Raw genomic sequence first — 17963 nt, 5'->3', positions numbered from 1 at the left:
ATCGCCCTGAAAGGCTGTTCATAATGAACAGTAGACAGCCCCGGCAGCTGGGAACTGCTGAGTTCACACCGACCTCTGATGCGCTGGCACTCTTGAAGCTGCAAGGCGGTCAGCACTTCCCGGTGTTCATGCATGGTAGAAGCACAGGCCTGGCATTGTCTGCTTCGCAGCTGCAGGTGTGCATGTGTTGGAGGCCCTGCTTATTAAGGCAGGGAAAGGAGGAGGAATGATGCACCTCTGCCTGGCTGAGTGTAGAATATGAACTATTCTAGCAAGCTCACTATAATCCTTCACGGGTGTATTATCAAGTGCTATGTGAACTTTTGTTGCATAAAGGGTTCTTTAAAAATAAAGCGGGATAGTGATTTCCCAGGAAAGATAGCATATGGTCCATCAGCTCCAAAGGCCTATCATCCCCGATGCTGGCAAGGAGAGCAGCTGTTTGGCATGCTCAGATTCTGATAGTTGAAAAGTCTGTAATAGGTGAGTTTTCGGCATGCGATATTTTTTGTACTCAGGCGGGATGGCAAGCAGACTCAGTACTCTTCACTGCTGTGGAACTACTAAGCAATGCTACTGCATAGTAATATTTGGTGTCATCCATGGAGCTTTCTCGTAGCACGAATTTGGGCCTCGGCATGGACAAACCAAGCAGTGGCATTGGCCAACATGTTGAATAACTGTGGAATCATCCTAGAGCATCGGGGTCACCATTGTAGGATTTTGTAAATAAAACAGCAGAGGCATTTTTAAGGTCAAGGGAAACCATAACATCTCCTTTATTGTCAACCAAACGCAGAACATAAAGGGTGTTTAAAAACCTTACATTATTGCATTGTCACGTCAGACTAGCCCCTTAAAGTGAAACCCAACTCAATGTTGGTGGCTGTGAATTATGCAAATGTTTCCACCCATTCCTTACCCTACAAGGGCAGATGCCACACATCAACAAATTTATAGAAATAGTGTTGGCAGCCAGCACTTACTCATCCATAACCACCTTACTGATGCCCAGCTTTGGCATTTGGCTTCACCTGGACTACTCATTTCCAAACCCCCCACACAGTCTTGGTCCAAAGACTGAGTTGTGGAGGTGAGGTCAAATCCTTAACATCAAGGCACTCTGAGTGTAGCATCAAGGTGCCTTATAAGATTGAAGTCAATGGGCATGAAATTGAGAACAATCCAATGGTTGGAATAACTCACATGAAAGATGTATAGTTTTCTAAAGCCAGTCATCCCCGTTCCCTGACATTAGTGCAAGAGGGTCTCAGGGCAATTTACTCACCTCAGCTGCCTTCAGGTTCTTCATCAGCAATCTTCCTTCCATCATAAGGTCAAAGTGTGAATGCTTGCTGATCAAAGCACAGTGTTCAATTCCATTCACAATTTCTCAGCAAACAAAGCCACCCATGTCTACGCTCAGTAAAATCTGAATGACATTTAGCAATGGTCTGATGAATGATAAGCAATATCTCACCATAGAAGTGTGAGAATAAGACCATCCCCACCAGAAGAGTGTAACCACCTAACATTGATGTCAGCATTGGCAATACAAACACTGAGTCCCATCAGGATCCTTGCAATTGCCATTGACCATAAAATCTATTAGAATCAGTCACATAAATATCAAAGCTACAAAAACAGGTCAGAGTTTGGGAATCCCGTGGCATTGTGATGGTATTTGGTTTGCTCTCCTCAAAGTTCTAAACTCAAACAAAGACCTTAAGTCTATTGGATATAAATACTCCACTTCGAAAAAGCCTGAACCACTGCCTACATTTATACAGTTTCATTGCTACTTGGGCTACTTCACATGTATATGATATTCCTCAGAAACCCTCTTTACACAAATGGTCTAAAAGCTTTTTAGAGACATAGATCTCAGCTTTCCATCATCAGTGCTGTGAAGCTAACTTCAGGTAGCATCGGTGGATGCAAAGGAACGGTCAAGGTTTCAGATCAAGACCTTGCATTAGATCTCTGCGGGGTCTTAACCTTAAGTATCAACATTCCCTTTGCTTCCAGAGATGCTGCCTGACCTGCTGAGCTCCTCCAGCAATTTGGTTTTGCTCCAGACTATGCATGTGCAGTCTCTTGTGTCTAATTATAGATGAGTGTGCCTGCTAGATAAGTGTCCCAGTCCTGATTTATAGAGATGGTTTTTAGATGAATCATGGGTATGTGGTGATTGAAAATTTGAAGCTTGGTAAGATGCATTTACTGAGCTTGACCATATTTGTTATATCTGAGAGAGTTTTGCTTCATCACTTCATGATCCTTGAAGCTCCACTTGCATTCACATCCAATGCTTTCCCTCTAATGGTAAACACCAGAAAATGTCCAGGCACCTTGGGAGTCAGAACTTGCTTCTTCTTCCTCATCTTTACTTAATCTTTTACTCTATCTCATGTCCTAAAAACTCTTTTAGCCTGCAATAAAGACCTCTGGAATAACCCTCTCCACAGCAATGCATCTTCCTTTCAAAAAGTGGAGACTAGTCCAATCAGCAGTAAACTAGTTTCTACTTTCTACTGGAAAGGCCGCTCATAAAATTGGATCTCACAGTAAACTGCTAAGCTAATTAATATGATGGTTAGCACTGGCTGATTGCTGAAATCATGATAATAAGCAAGTCAAATGTATTAAAAGGGCATGGGATAATTACACATTGTAATGCACCCTCTCCAATTTACCTATGGTTCAAACCATAGTACCAACAGATCTGGTGCCTGCCGATTGCATCAAAGCCCAAAGAAACTGTGATGTTTAAGAAGCTAGTTGATCATCTCATGAAGAAAGGTGTTTCATTAGGTTGGAGACACAGAGCGCCCTTACTACCCTCTTGAAGGTGGTTGTCAAGAATGCAACTGCAACGTTGGCCTCCATTGCTATGGGGAGTGAATTAAGAGCAGGGAGGTTATACTGCAACTGTACAGGGGACTGGTGAGGCTGAACCCCAAGTACTGCATGCAGTTCTGATCTTATCTGAGGGAAGACATGTTGGCTTTGGAGACAGCGAACAGCATGTTCACCAAGTTGACTCCAGAAATGAAGAGGTTTGCTGATTAGGACAGATTGAGTCAACTGGAACTATGTCCACTGGAATTTAGAAGAATAAGAGGGCATCTTAAAGAGACATGTACATTTATGAAAGTGAGAATAGGACAGGGGGCCTGATCTTAAGATTTGCGAGAATAGATTTAGAACAGAGATAAGGAGAAACTGCTTTTCCCAGAGGGTGTGAATCTGTGGAATTCTCTGCCCAGTGAAGCACCAGAGGCTACCTTATTAAATGCAGTATACTTAAGACATAAGTGGATTGATTTTTGAAAAGAGGGAATTAAGGGTTATGGGGAAAGGTCAAAGATGGAGCTGATTCCATGGCCAGATTAGCCATGATCTTATTGAATGGTAGAGCAGGTTCAAAGGGACAGATAGCCTACTCTTGATCCTATTTCATATGTTCTTATTCAGCCTATTAGGTTTATGCCAACTTCCAGGGGAGCAATTCTATCAGCCCCATCCCCCTTCTCCTTATTTCTCTGTGCCCCTGGAACCTCTTCTCTCCCATATGCCCATCACTTCTCTTTTAATTCTTTTGACACTGATCTGCACAAAGAGGAAAGTTACAGCAGCTATTTAACCTATCATACAGTTTTGGGATGCAGGAGGAAAACAGAGCACGCAGCAGAAGCCACCTGAATCATGATGAGAACATGCAAATTCCTTACAAGTAACACCCAACATCAGTTTCAAACCTAGGCCCCTGAAGCTAAGAAGTGGCAACAGAGTGATCTGTGTCAGCAAGCAACCCTTAAAGTCAACCAGTGGTATTGTTACTTCTATTAAGCTGGAAGAAGGCATTCCTAAGGTAAGTATAATTCAGCACAATAAACCTTACTATATTGTGATACCAAGGTTTCATGAAATTAGGCAATTCAGCATTGTGGCCTGTTGAAAAAGTGATAACTGTAGCACCAGGAAGCTGATGATCTAGTGTAAGTTCCACAGAGCTTCATCTCACCAAAATATTTGTGGGCTAGATATCTTCCTATAGAAGGCCAAAAATAAAAATGACAGAACAATCACATGAATACAAAGTGAACTAATTCTGTGAACATTTCTGGGTATCTTAATGCCTGTTGTTATTTTTGCATACTCATTTTTGGGCACTGTTTTTGTGTTTACCAGTGCTAGATTAGCCCACAGCTCTATTCTCACTACACTCATGGCTGTGTGATTAAGCACAATTGAAATACCCTTATAAATTTGCAGTTACGTCCACTTTGTTGGTAAAATCTCAGATGGTGACAAGGAGGTGTATACAAATGAGCTTGATTGGTGTTGCAACAGCAATCTTGCACTCAATCTTACATGCAAGAACAAAGAATTGATTATGGATTTTAGGAAGGGCAAGTGGAGAAAACATACACCAATCCTCAATGAGTGGTCAGCAGTGGAAAAGTGAGCGGTTTTAAGCTCTTGATTGCCAACATCACCAAGGATCTATCCTGGACAACCATGAAGAAGTTGGTGGCTCTAATTTGTTAGGAGCTTCAGGATATTTAGTATGTTACCAAAGACTCTTCAGCATTCCTATGAAGCAACGGCAGAGAGAATTCTGAAGGACTGCATCACTGCCTTATACAAAGGCTCCATTTCACTGGATCACAGGAGACTACAGAGGGTTGTAGGCTCAACCATTATGGGGACAACCCTCCCCACCATCGAGGACATCTTCAAGAGGTGGCGCCTCAAGAAGGGGAATCTATCATTAAGGGCCCTCACATCTGAGACGTGCTCTCAATTTGTTGTTACTATCAAGAAGGGGATACAGGAGCCAGAGGACCTATACTCAGTGATTTAGGAACAGCTTTTTCCCCTCTGCCATCAGACTTCTGAGGAGTTCCTGAACATTACATCACTATTCTTAGTTTTACCTATTTATTTATTTTGTAATTTATAATAATTTGACGTATTTGCACTGTACTGCTGCCATAAAAACAACATATTTCACATAATATAAGGCAGTGATTTTAAACCCGATGCAATGCATCAGGCCCTGATGGCGTACCTGGGAGGACACTGAAAACCCAGGCCAACCATCCGACAGGAGTGCTCAGGATACCTTCAATCTCTCACTACAGTCGGAGGTTCCCACCTACTTCAGAAGAGTGACATTCATACCTGTGCCCAAAAAAAGCAAGGTGAACTGCCTCAATGACTATCACCCAGTAGCACTCACATCTACTGAGATGAAGTGCTTGGAAAGGTTGGCCATGGCCAGAATTAACTCCTGCCTAAGGAAAGACCTGGACCCAGTGCAATTTGCCTATTGCCACAATAAGTCTATAGCGGATGCAATCTTGCTGATTCTCCACTCAGCCTTGGATCACCAGTTTACTAGCAATACCTATGTCAGACTGCTGTTTATTAATTACAACTCAGCATTCAACCCAATCATAACTTCAGTTCTATTCAACAAGCTCCAAACCAAAAGCTAGGCTTCTGTACCTCGTCCTGCAACCGGGTCCTTGACTTCCTTGTCAGGAGACCACAGTCAGTGTGAATCAGAAGTAAAATTTTCTTTGTCACTAGCATTCTACAATGGCACATGTCAAGGGTGCCTGCTTAGCCCACTGCTTTACACTCTCTACACCCACAACTGTATGACTAGCCACAGCTAAACTGCCATCAATAATTTTGTCAATGACACAATTATAGTTGGCAGAAATTCAGATGGTGATGTGGAAGCACACAGATAGATCAGCTAGTTGAGTGGTGTCGCAACAACAACCTTGCATTCAACGTCAATAAGACCAAGGAATCTAGTGTGGAGTTTAGGAAGGAGAGGTCAAGGGAACACACACCAGTCCTTATCTAGAGGTCAGCAGTAAAAAGTGTGAGCAGTTTCAAGAACCTGGGGGTCAACATATCTGAGGATTTATCCTGGGCCCAAAATATTGGTGCAATTACAAAGGAGGCACGACAGCAGATATATTTTGTGAAGAGCATCTTAACTGGTTGCATCACTCTCTGATATGGAGGGGCCACTGTACTGGATCAGAAAAAGCTGCAGAAATTTGAAAACTCAGCCAGCTCCATCATGGGCACTAGTCTCCCCAGCATCGAGAACATCTTCAAAAGGTGATGTCATCATTAAGGACCCCCATCAGCCAGGATGTGCCCTCTTCTCATTGCTACCATCAAAGAGGAGGTACAGAGCCTGAAGACACATACTTAATGTTTCAGGATTGCTTCTTCCCTCCACCATCAGATTTCTAAATAGACAATGACCCCATGTGCACTACCTTACAATTTTATTTTCTATTGATTTGCTTATGCATAATACATATATTTCTTATTGTAATTTATATTTTATTATTATTATGTATTACTTTCACGACATACTGCTAGTGACATTAAACCTGATTCTGTTCTGATTCTGTTTTTTACGATGATAATCTCTTTCAAATTACATTGGGACGAAAAGCCAAAATTTGTCATCAGCATATTTTCAACCACAATGGTCTTTGAAATGACAGTGATGTTTGTTCAGTGTAGAATTGCCTTTTACTAACACTGATTGCTCTGAAATTATGTTAAAGGCAATCTCACTAAACCTGAGATCAGAGATCGACTCCATTCCACATGCCCACAGCCTACTTTGCACACTGCTCACCCTAAAGAATTACCCTTCCCTGCATGTCCCTGACATTGTTGGGCAGTTGATCAGTAATGCTCATTTTTCTAGACCTAACAGTCTAGTTCATGAATGACGTGGGCATTCAGATTTCACCTTCAACCAGCACGGGTGCAAGCAAGGATAATATCACAGGAGGAGTTCAAAATTCAACACCCAATACCTTGTCACCCAGGCTCCATGGAGATAGAGGGTCTTGTCTTTCTCTTCTCAAGGAGCAATGTCCACCCAGGCTATTCTTGCACAAGGTGCAACACACTGTCACATCTGTTATTTGTTAAAGTCTCAGTTTCATGTTTGTATATGGGTTGGTACACTCTTACTGTGGAAATCAAGGTCAGTCTCACTGTTAACTCCCTAACCTCAACTTTATTATGATATATTTGCCACATCAGAGTCACTAATCATCAATATGGAGGACATGGACACACTTCTCCATGAGAACAGTTCATCTATATCACTATCACCCCACAGGAGCAGGCTGAACAGGCAATGGCATTGTTGACACTGGAGATTTGCCAACGTGCAGACATTCATAGACTGCACCATTTGCCTTAAAGACCTTCCTGGCACCTTCCTGCCTGGATCACCTGGTTATTTCCCTGAAAGGTCTTCCTTATATATGGCTCCCTGATATAGAGAATATCAGTTGTAGTAAATGCTCAGGAGTTTCTGATGCTGCCAAAATCAATTACTCTCCCATTTCTGCAAGTGTGCTAGTGCTGTTCACCGATGAGCTTTGAGCTGTATGCCTAACCACTGGTAGGTATGAGGAATTTTGACCGAGCCTTTTTCAGCCATGCTAGTTATTTCTGAAAAGCATGGCATTTTATGAACATACCTGGAAAGCTGTTTATCAAATGTTACAGTTAAAATCACGAAGTTTTAAAAACTTCTAGAACAGTGGTAGAGAGATACAGAATCATATTTTAAAGCCAAAAATGGCATACTAGTTTAATGGCCTAGATAGCTGTGCTTTAATGACAAGAATATATTTGAATATTATTTACTGAGAAATACAAATCTCAAAATAGATCTTTTTTTGTATTGGAACTATATTTAACTTTTGATTTGTAAAATATGGTCTGCTCTTCAGCTTCAATTTCAGTTTGTCAATTTGGCAAAGGCATTTGCTCTCTGATGAGACATCCAATACCGAAGGTGCTGGAGCTGTTAATGAAAATGGATAGATTCTAGGAAGCTCAATTCCTTTGCCATTCTTCGCAAATTTTGTTTTCGGTTTTCCATAATTGCAGGATGTGCATCTGAGTTGGAGAAACGCTATCCTATATCACTCCATTCAACATAATCAGAAATCCCATAGACTTGTTTAAATAGCATGAAAAATGCCAGAGTCAACTTTTTCTAATTTCAGTGAGAATGATCCAATTGCTGACACTTACAAAGGAAGGTGATTAGCACCAAAATGGATCTTTCTAACTCATCAATCTATGCAAGATTGTTATGTACCAATGGGAAACCTAAATAAAACTCTGAATATAAAAATGAAGATATAATAACACCTAAGTTGTATGTATAGTCTTTAAATTTATGTAATACAATTTGAATATATGTTGTTATTTACTTTGAACATAATCTAGGGTCCTTATTTTTTGCACTCTTATTATTTATAGCAGTATAATTTTCTTGTCAGTAATGAAGCCAGTTGGCATTATTCCACTTTACTTTCTAACCCCAGATGGTGCTTTCATTCAGAGACAGTGTTGCCTGGGTGACACCAAATGATGTCACTTGAAAATATGCACATTTAAAAATAACTGATAGAAATGTACCAATCTGTATAAAGTGACAGAAAACAAAGAATTTGCATACGTATATTTTCAATGAAGTCATAATTGTTCTGTGATATGTCCCTTTAAAAATATTACTTTGACTTTCTACAATTCTAAATGAAGTTTCTTCCAAAGTAACTAATCAGCTAATTCATTTTGGACCAGGAGAGTTTTATCTTAAAGATACATGCTACAAAGGTAATTTGGGGTCAGAGTAGACGGCTATGTTTATGAGGTTATCTATTTACATTGAAATGCATTTTTGTTTTGTAAACAGGAGTGTGTCTTTGTGGAGTTTTACATGTCTTCAATTAAATGCAGAGAAGAACCTGTAAATTTTTAAATTAAAATCTATTTCTTGATTATTTGTGTAAAAGATCTGTATTGTTATAAGAGAGAAAGCAGATAGTGCTGATATTTAAGCATCACATACAAATTGCTAGAAGAACTCAGCAGGCCAGGCAGTATCTATGAAGAAAAGTCCAGAAAACATTTTGGGCTAAGACCCTTCGGCAGGACTGGAGAAAAAAAGATGAGGAGTAGATTTAAAACGTGGGGGGAAAGGGGAGAGAGAAACACAAGGTGATAGGTGAAACAGGGAGGGGGAGGGATGAAGCAAAGAGCTGGGAAATTGATTTGTGAAAGAGGTACAGGGTTGGAGAAGGGGGAGTCTGATTGGTGGGGATAGAAGGCCATGGAAGAAAGAAAAGGGGGGGAGGAGAACCAGAGGGAGGTAATGGGCAGACAAGGAGATAAGATGAGTGTCATGGTCCGGATCGGGGTCTCTTTAAATTTACTTTGTTTATGTTACGATCTGGACCGTCGACTCCCTGTTTCCCTTTGGTTCCCTGTTTCCCATGTCCCTCGGCCTTGGTGATTAGAGGCAAATTACTCTCGGCTGAACCGGTAGTTTATAGTCTCCGGCTTTCAGCTGTTCGGTGCGAGAGCATCTGCAAAGTCACCAAAGGTACGGCGTGCCAATGTCATCTGGCCGGAGCAAGCCTTGTCTCCGCCTGAAGCGAGTGCTGGTAATTCGCCTTTCCTCACCGGAGCAACCCTGTCCAGTTACCTCGCCGAAGCGAGCCTGCAAAGTTTCCTCACCAAGGTGGGTCTCTCAGTTAACCTGCCGGAGGGAATCAAGAACCACTGTCTACTGTTCCCGGGCCAAGTCGAGAGCTCGCCACTACCCGAAGGCTCCAAGTCCAGTCCTGGATCCGGGGGCATTCAAGTACCAAGTTGAGTCCTGGCCCTGGCAGCTTCCAAGTTCCGACTAGCGTCCTCCCCCTGGCGGCTTCCGAGTTCCGAGTGGAGTCCTGGCCCTGGCGGCTTCCAAGTTCCGAGTCAAGTCCTGGCCCTGGTGGTCTGTGATTCCTGTCCTACCCCCCCTCCCGTCTGAATCCCTTCTCTGCCCCTCTCGCCTCTAGCCCTCGTCTGCAGCCCTCGCCTGCACTTCGGTCTAGTTCTATCGCCGGAGCTAGATAGGTACTGTCTGGTGTTCTTTCGTGTTGGTCTTGTCTTGTCCTTGCTTCTGTGGGGTAAGTCAGGCCGTCTTGCCGTTGCCCCGCGGGGTGGGGGGGGGTCATGTCTTGTTGTGTCTTGTCCTCGCCTCCGTGGGATAAGTCAGGCCGTCTTGCCGTTGGTACCGCGGGTGGTTATGTCTTGTCTCGTCTTGTCCTCGCCTCCGTGGGGTAAGTCAGGCTGTCTTTCCATTGCCCTGCGTGGAATCGTGTCTTGTCTTGTCTTGTCCTCGCCTCCGTGGGGTAAGTCAGGTCGTCTTGCCGTTGCCCCGCGGGGGGTCATGAGTCCCGGCCCTATGTCCTGTACCCAAGGAGGGGTCCCGGCTCTCTGTTCTGTGTGTGAGTCCCGGCCCTATGTCCTGTACCCAAGGAGGGGTCCCGGCTCTCTGTTCTGTGTATGTGTCCATGGTTCCATGTACCAGCTCTCCCGAGACCGAGGCTCCGTTTTTCCATGTTCCTCCTCTCCCTAGCCCATGTCATGTCCTTGCCTGGTTCTGGGGTCCAAGCCCGAGGCAAGACCCAGGTCCTGACGAAGGGTCTCGGCCTGAAACGTCGACTGCGCCTCTTCCTATAGATGCTGCTTGGCCTGCTGCGTTCACCAGCAACTTTGATGTATGTTACTGGGTCCTTGCCCAGTCTCTGGCTCAGGGTCCATACCGTAGCCTCTTTATGTCGCCTCTAGTTTTGGGATCTGATTCTGAGTCCAAGCCCAGACCCCCGGTCCCAGCCTAGTCGTAATCCTGAGTCCTTGTCCAGTTCGCTACTCCTGTTCCTGCCTTGCTCTCCTGATATCGAACAATAAACTAAATCTAATTAACCTCACAAGATGTGTCTTGCATTTGGGTCCACCTTTGCTCCCTATGCCCCTCCATTGTGACAGTGAGAGAAGGAAAAGGGGAAGGGGTGGGTGGGGGGGAGCATTACTGGAAGTTCGAGAAATCGACGTTTATGCCATCATATTGGAGGCTACCCAGGTAGAATATGAGGTGGTGTTCCTCCAACTTAAATGTGGCCTCATCACAACAGTAGAGGAGGCCATGGATAGACATATTGGAATGGGAATGGGAAGTGGACAACTGGGAGATCCTGCTTCTTCTGGCAACGGACCATAGGTCCTCGGCAAAACAGTTCCCAATCTACATTGGGTCTCACCGATATACAGGAGGCCACATCGGGAGCACTGGATAAAGTATATGACCTCAACAGACTCACAGGTGAAATATCGCCTCACATGGCAGGACTGGTTGGGGCACTGAATGGCAGTGAGGGAGGAGGTGTAGGGGCAGGTGTGGCACTTGATCCACTTGCAAGGATAAGTGTCAGGAGGGAGATCAGTGGGGAGGGACGAATGGACAATGGAGTTGTGTATGGAACGAATCCTGTGGAAAGCAGAAAATGGAGGGTGAGGGAAAGATGTGTTTGGTGGTGCAATTCTGTTGGAGATGGTGGAAGTTCTGGAGAATTATGTGCTGGACAAGGAGGCTGGTGGGGTGGTATGTGAGGACACAAGGAACCCTATCCGTGGTAGGGTGGCGGGAGGATGAGGTAAGAGCAGATGTGTGTGAAATCGAAAAGATGTGGTTGAGGACAACGTTGATGGTAGAGGAAGGGTCTGGTGTCCAGAAAGACCTGCTGAGTTCCTCTGGCATTTTGTGTCTGTTGCTCTGGATTTCCAGCATCTGCAGAAACTCCTGTGTTTGTATTTATTATTTTTCTGGGAGGGATCTTGGCATTGTAGTTAAGGCCAATATCTGTTGCCCATTCCTGAATGACTTTGAGAAGATCATGCTCATCCAATTTCTTCAACTATTGCAGTCCCATAGTGAAAGTACCCAAAGGTGCAGATGGATAGCAGTTTTCTGGTTTAGACCCAGCAGCAACGAAGAATGGCAATACATCTCCAGATCAACACAGAAGTCCTTATCCTTCTTGGAGATAAAGATTTTGGTGTTGGGAAATTCTATTGAAGTAGCCTATACCAGTAACCTTTTTGTAGATGGTACATTTCTATTTATCGATGGCATCTTTGCTTTTGATAGCATAATTTCAAACACATACATCTCCAAAATCATAGATCTTGGACCTGGCCTTCCCTCTGCACCTGGATCCTTGACTTCCTGACCAACACAGTGCAGTCAGTAAGCACACATCAACTGTTATAAATGCACCATAGAGAGCATCCCATCAGGATGCATCACAAAGTTGATATTCCCAAGAACGCAAGAAACTAAAGAAAGTTGTGAACACAGCCCGGTCTATCATTTGCCATTCCATTGACTTTCTTTACACATCCCACTGCCTTGGGATGATGACTCCCTCCAAGACGCCCCCTGGTGGAGATCTGATCGATGACCCCACCTGACTACTCATGGGCTTTACTGCGGCTACTGGACAAAAACCGGACAGCTGCAAATAGACTCAGAAGTCGACATGTCAAAACAGTGCAAACACTACACGTATGGGGCTTCTGACGAACCTCAGCTTGCCACTGTGCCCCAACCGAGGACATCCTCTACCTGATCCAAAGCATGTCTTGCACCAGGATCCAAGATGGCTTTGTCACAGTACATCGATGCAACCACAAGCTGGAGGAGTGGCTTGACAAAAAGCAATCAGAAGTGTGAAGAGGAAAACACCTGCCATACGAAACAACAAAAACCTTGGGAAAGCAGCCAATATAATCTAAGACCCCTCCCACATGTGTCATTCTCTCTTCTCCTCCTCCTTCCACTGGTCAGAAGATACAAAAGCATGAAGGCATTCACCACTAGGGTTAAAAGGACAATTTCTATCTTACTGTTATATTTAAGGCATCCATTAGTCTTGCGAGACCATGGATCTGCGCCTGGAAAGTCTTCACTCTCCAGGGCGCAGGCCTGGCAAAGGTTGTATGGAAGACCGGCAGTTGCCCATGCTGCAAGTCTCCCCTCTCCACGACACTGATGTTGTCCAAGGGAAGGGCAAGGGCCGATACAGCTTGGCACCAGTGTCATTGCAGAGCAATGTGTTGTTAAGTGCCTTGCTCAAGGACACAACACGCTGCCTTGGCTGGGGCTCTAACACATGACCTTCAGGTAGCTAGTCGAATGCCTTAATCACTTGGCCGCGTGCCCACACATACTGTTATAGATCTCTTGATAATATCGCTTGCGTGGTACAGATGAGCTCTGGATGAGGGGCGGAGCTAAGGTGTTACCCAGTGGGTGGTTCTTCAAGCTCACCTTTGGAAACAGCTTAAATTGCTCCCTTTACTGTCTTTATTTTTCCCTTTTCATGGTGGCTGGGTGCTATCAAAGTCCCTGATCTGCAACAGCACTCAAACTGGCTTTTCATGGCCGGTGAGCTCCCACTCTCGGAGCTCACAGACCGGACATTTTCCAACATTCTCCAGCAGTAGTCTGGAAGATGCCAGGATGCCACCCTGTGGACAATCGATCCCTGAATGGTGCCACTGACGAAGACATTGCAGGAAAAGGAACATCAGGATTTCACAGTGGTGGTTGCTGTGGTGGAGGTCTCTGTAGTTGAGTATTACTCTCTCTTTCTCTCGATAGCGGGGAGAGTTTGCAGCCAATTTTTGAGTCGGAAAATCTCAGAATATAAAAGTGATGTGGCAAACTGTAACAACATATCAGTGACTATTTGTTGGTCTCCCTCTTTCACTGTGAAATGGGTGACATCTCCCTGTCCCTTGTTAGTGACTGAGATGTCGAACTGTCAGGAAAGCAAAAGATTTTGTTGACTGCAGATCACGGTCTCTCAGTGGGGGCTTTGCTGTTGCTTGATGGGTGGTGGGTGGTGATGCTTTCTGCTGAAATGGCTGGGGGGGTGCTGATGCCTTGCTGCTACTTGTGCGAGGGAGGGGCGAGAGGGGGCTTTGGGGTTCTAGAGTTCTTCTGTTGTTCATTCTTTTGGGGTTCTTTTCTGTTTTTCATAGATGTCTGTGAAGAGTAAGAATATCAGGTTGTATACTATATACATTATTTGATAATAAAATGGAATCAAAGTGGATCTCTCAATTTACCTCAACCTGGTTCTTACCCTGCATTTGTCTATCTGCATTATACTTTCTCAGTACCTGAAGCACTAAGTTCTACATTCAGCTTTTGCATTTCCCTTTGTACTACCCCATTATACTTATACTTGGAATGATCTATTTAGATGCCTTGAAAAGTTCTTCATTATATCTCAGTGCATGTGACAATAATAATCCAATTATCAATTATGATTTACTCTGCAGCCATAGTATTGTCAATCAAATGTTTAGAATGATCAAGTAGTCTGTTTTCTCTTGGTTGCTGTTAATCTTCTTAAGTGTTATGATAACCCCTGAGGTATCGACTGTGGAAGACTCTGTGTTGGTAATGCCATTGAATGTCAAAGACAGATGGCTAGACAGTATCTCATTGGAGAAGGGCATTGTCCGATGCTTTTATGAGTGTGACAGTAATTTCCACTTCTCAACTCATTTGTATAGGTCTTGTTGCATTGATAAGGACTGCTTCATCTGGTGATAAAATACTAATGAAAATGAACATTGTGTAATTACCAATGAATATGTTTTCTTCTGAGCTCGATGAAGCAGCTGAAGTAAGAACTCTACCCTGAGGAACTCTGACAGAGATGTCTTACGGCTGGAATGATTGATCTCTGATAATCACGGGCATTTTCCTTTGTGTTAAGGCATGGGAAACGATAATCAATTTAGGAAGTATTTCACTTGGTACAAAGTAAAAATGTTAAGGACATTAATAAGTTGATTGCTGTCAAAACATTTCATTGTAGTTTTAGTATTAGAACAGAATAGAGATACTGGACAAGGTTTATTAGGTATTCTGTTCAGAGTCCCTGCACCAATAAGTAAACATTCACTTTGTGATTACATTCTAAAGAAAGAACAACTCTGTAACAAGTCCTTGAAGCTGGACTTGACACGCATGAAAGAATGAGATGAAAATCAAACTGAACATAGGTAGCAAGTAACATTAACCATCAAAAAATGTCAAGTAATATTGGGAAACATAGGAAAGGCAGCCAATAGTCAGAATCACAAAAATAAAAAGTATAGCTTTGCCAGGAAAGGATAAAGAATTCTACATTTTTGAAGGTGAAAAGATGATCATTAAACTAAAATGCATGCTTAGCACATGTTCTGTTTTATGGTTAACCAGAACAAATTATCACAGGATTGATTTGTTTAAATGATCAGAACAAAATAAAAGGCAGATTTTCTATTTAAAGGCCCTTACAGTTCTTTTTGATTTCACGGGAGAATTTTAGCATGTAGTGAAATACACATCTGATGCTGTCAGCAGGAGGAAGTCATATTTTTCTATAGGAGTGTAAGATATACTGTATTTTTCAGAACTGTTCCCACTTTGACGATGGTGAGAAACAGGAAATGATAGTTCTTCAATGACGTTTTACGCTTTTTCTTCTTAGGCGAGACTGCATTTTAGCTGCTAGTGCAAGAAGGTCCATCCCAATTCATTCCCACCTCCCAATTTTCTGATATTGTGTTGATGATTCTTTGAGAAGAAGGAACTGTGGTATCGTACTGATGGATAAAGGGACTGTAGATTGGAAATCAATGGATAGAGTAAACAAAACAACTCAATGTAGGTATCACCATCATCAGCTTAACTGCCCAATAGGTGGTGGTGGAAGATAATCAGTCACAACCAGACTACAGAATAATGGCATCTTGGCTACTGCCGGGATACTGGACAATGCAGTTTATGATCCACTACATATGGTCACAGAGAAGCTGGATCTTTCGGGAGTACAATCCTTTCCATTCAAACGTATGGCAGGTATGACATAAACTGCAGTCAGCATGCAATCTATAGTATCTATACCAAATTAAAGGCTAAAAATAAAGCAATGCAGTATTTTTGACACCTGGCTTAAAATTAGAATTGAATTTGGAATTGGTTTATTATTGTCACATGTACCAAAGTACAGTGAAAAGCTTGTCTTGCATAGTGTTCACACAGATCAATTTATACATAGTGCATTGAGGTACTACAAGGTAAAAACTGTAACACTTAAAGGATAGAAGTGTATTGTATTGGTCACCTTGATAGCCATTGGCAAGCCAGTCATTGCTCTGCCCTAAGGTTCCAAATGTTAATTTAGGTAAGTGAAGATATATTCATAAAGTAATTCATACATTGCACCTTAATGAAATTCAATTATAAAAATTGTTCTTGAGAAAATGGATAAAGAAGGTCTCCTGGCTAATTTGATTCTTTCTCGTTTCAGAAGCTTATCCTATCACGTGCAAGATACATTCATTCTCCCCATTATGTTGCATTTCAACAAGACCTACCTCTACGTCTGGTGCAAACATTCGGCTCTTTAAAACAACAGCAACAGATCAGAGAAATAAATCAGCAGCTCAAATGTAACTACAGCATAATCCTTTTAAATAATGCTAGTTGGGGGAAGGGTTAATGCTATTAGCTGCTGAAAGTGAGTTCAGAAATGCAGGTTTATGAGAGTATGATAACTGAAGTGTGAAGCTTCAAGATGGTAGTCTTGGCATCAAATCAACAATAGAATTACCATTCTCAATATCTGTCTGCACTGAGCATTTCTAGTGGACCTTCAGTAAGGGCATTAATTCCTGGCCAGCAAAGGATCAATTTGCACTGGCAATCACACTACAAAGATGCAACACAGCAGCTTCTTGTACCTCTCTGCACTCATACAGCCCAATCATGGCTAATGATCCAAGAATTTTTCTGCCCCTGTTTTGATAGTTGTGCTTAATTTAATTTTTTTTACTTTATTGCAAATAGATCTTAATAATAAGCACAACATCATGTCAACATGGAACTTCTCAACCAGAATATTTTAAATAATGTAACAGAAAGAACATTTCAAACTTGTAGAGCTTTCCTAATGCGTCCTTTTACCTTACTAATCAAAAGTAATAAAATGCTATACCTACAGTATATGTTTTATTTCTTAACTGTATCCTGGTCTCTATGATTGCATCAGACAAATTATTGGTATTAAGTTCAGCAGTCAAATTGAATCAGATATCAAAGTTGTAATTATAGCAAAACTATTAGCATGCACTGTCATTGCATTTTGAAATTGACAGCAAATTTTGTACTTCCACCTATCCTTCTTTCAATGCAGGAATGTTCCTGTTAGTGCTTCAGGTTTCACCTGCATTTCTGCAGGATTGTTCACCACAGTCTAGCAAAAACACCTTTATTTATGTAAGTGTGGATATTTTGGAACTGATGTCACATACCCCGTGACGGGTTAAAGAATCAGCAGAAATGGAAAACACTTTGGAGTCCAGTATTGCTATTAACTAATGGTATTTATTAGTAACTACGCAATATGGTCATATAAATGTAGATAAATCAAACAGGTTAGCAATGATTATATATAAGTAAGTATATCAGTCAGTGTGGAAATATATATGAACAGCAAGCTTCTTCAAGTCTACAGGTAAATAGGTAGTCTTACGATGATGAGTAAAGTTCAGTTCAGTTCGTGGTGTTGAGTTGAGTAGTGGTGGCGAGAGAGAGAGGGAGAGATTTGAGTCTTCAGTTGAGCTGACCCTGTCGATCTTCTCGTTGTCCTCTGAAATCCTTTAAAAGTCACTGACTGTGACCACAACAAAGAGGACTGTTTTTCTGTGGTGGAGCCATCAACTCAGGCAAGGGTGGACACATGGACAACTCCCCACCAGTCAATCCCTTTTCTCACTGCAAGAGCCACTGATCGATCTGCCTGATTGATCCTCCAAAAACCCACTTTTTCTGTGGGCACAACAAAGCTTATTCAGTGTCCCAAAACATGTGCCTGAGGTCTCTCATCTGACCTCCTATTTATCTCACCATACTGAGTACCAACTGTCTCTCAAATAACTCCTCCTTCCTTTGTCTGTGTAAGAAATTTACAAGCAGGCAAATGTCCTTGGAG

At 42.6% G+C, this 17963-nt stretch overlaps 1 protein-coding gene across 1 annotated transcript in view; it reads right to left on the bottom strand.

Annotated features, from left to right (window-relative positions):
- grm5b (glutamate receptor, metabotropic 5b) overlaps positions 1 to 16366 on the bottom strand; it is a 578722-nt gene extending 562356 nt beyond the window's left edge. Inside the window, exon 1 of the mRNA XM_063053886.1 lies at positions 16348 to 16366. The gene's annotated coding sequence lies outside the window, so the exon portion shown is untranslated. The remainder of the gene's footprint in view (positions 1 to 16347) is intronic.
- Between the last annotated feature and the right edge of the window lie 1597 nt (positions 16367 to 17963).

This window comes from Mobula hypostoma, chromosome 7 (genome assembly GCF_963921235.1).
Source record: "Mobula hypostoma chromosome 7, sMobHyp1.1, whole genome shotgun sequence".
Classification (NCBI taxonomy): Eukaryota; Metazoa; Chordata; class Chondrichthyes; order Myliobatiformes; family Myliobatidae; genus Mobula; species Mobula hypostoma.
Note: the sequence above shows the minus strand (reverse complement) of the source record. Positions and strands in the feature narration are given on the sequence as shown.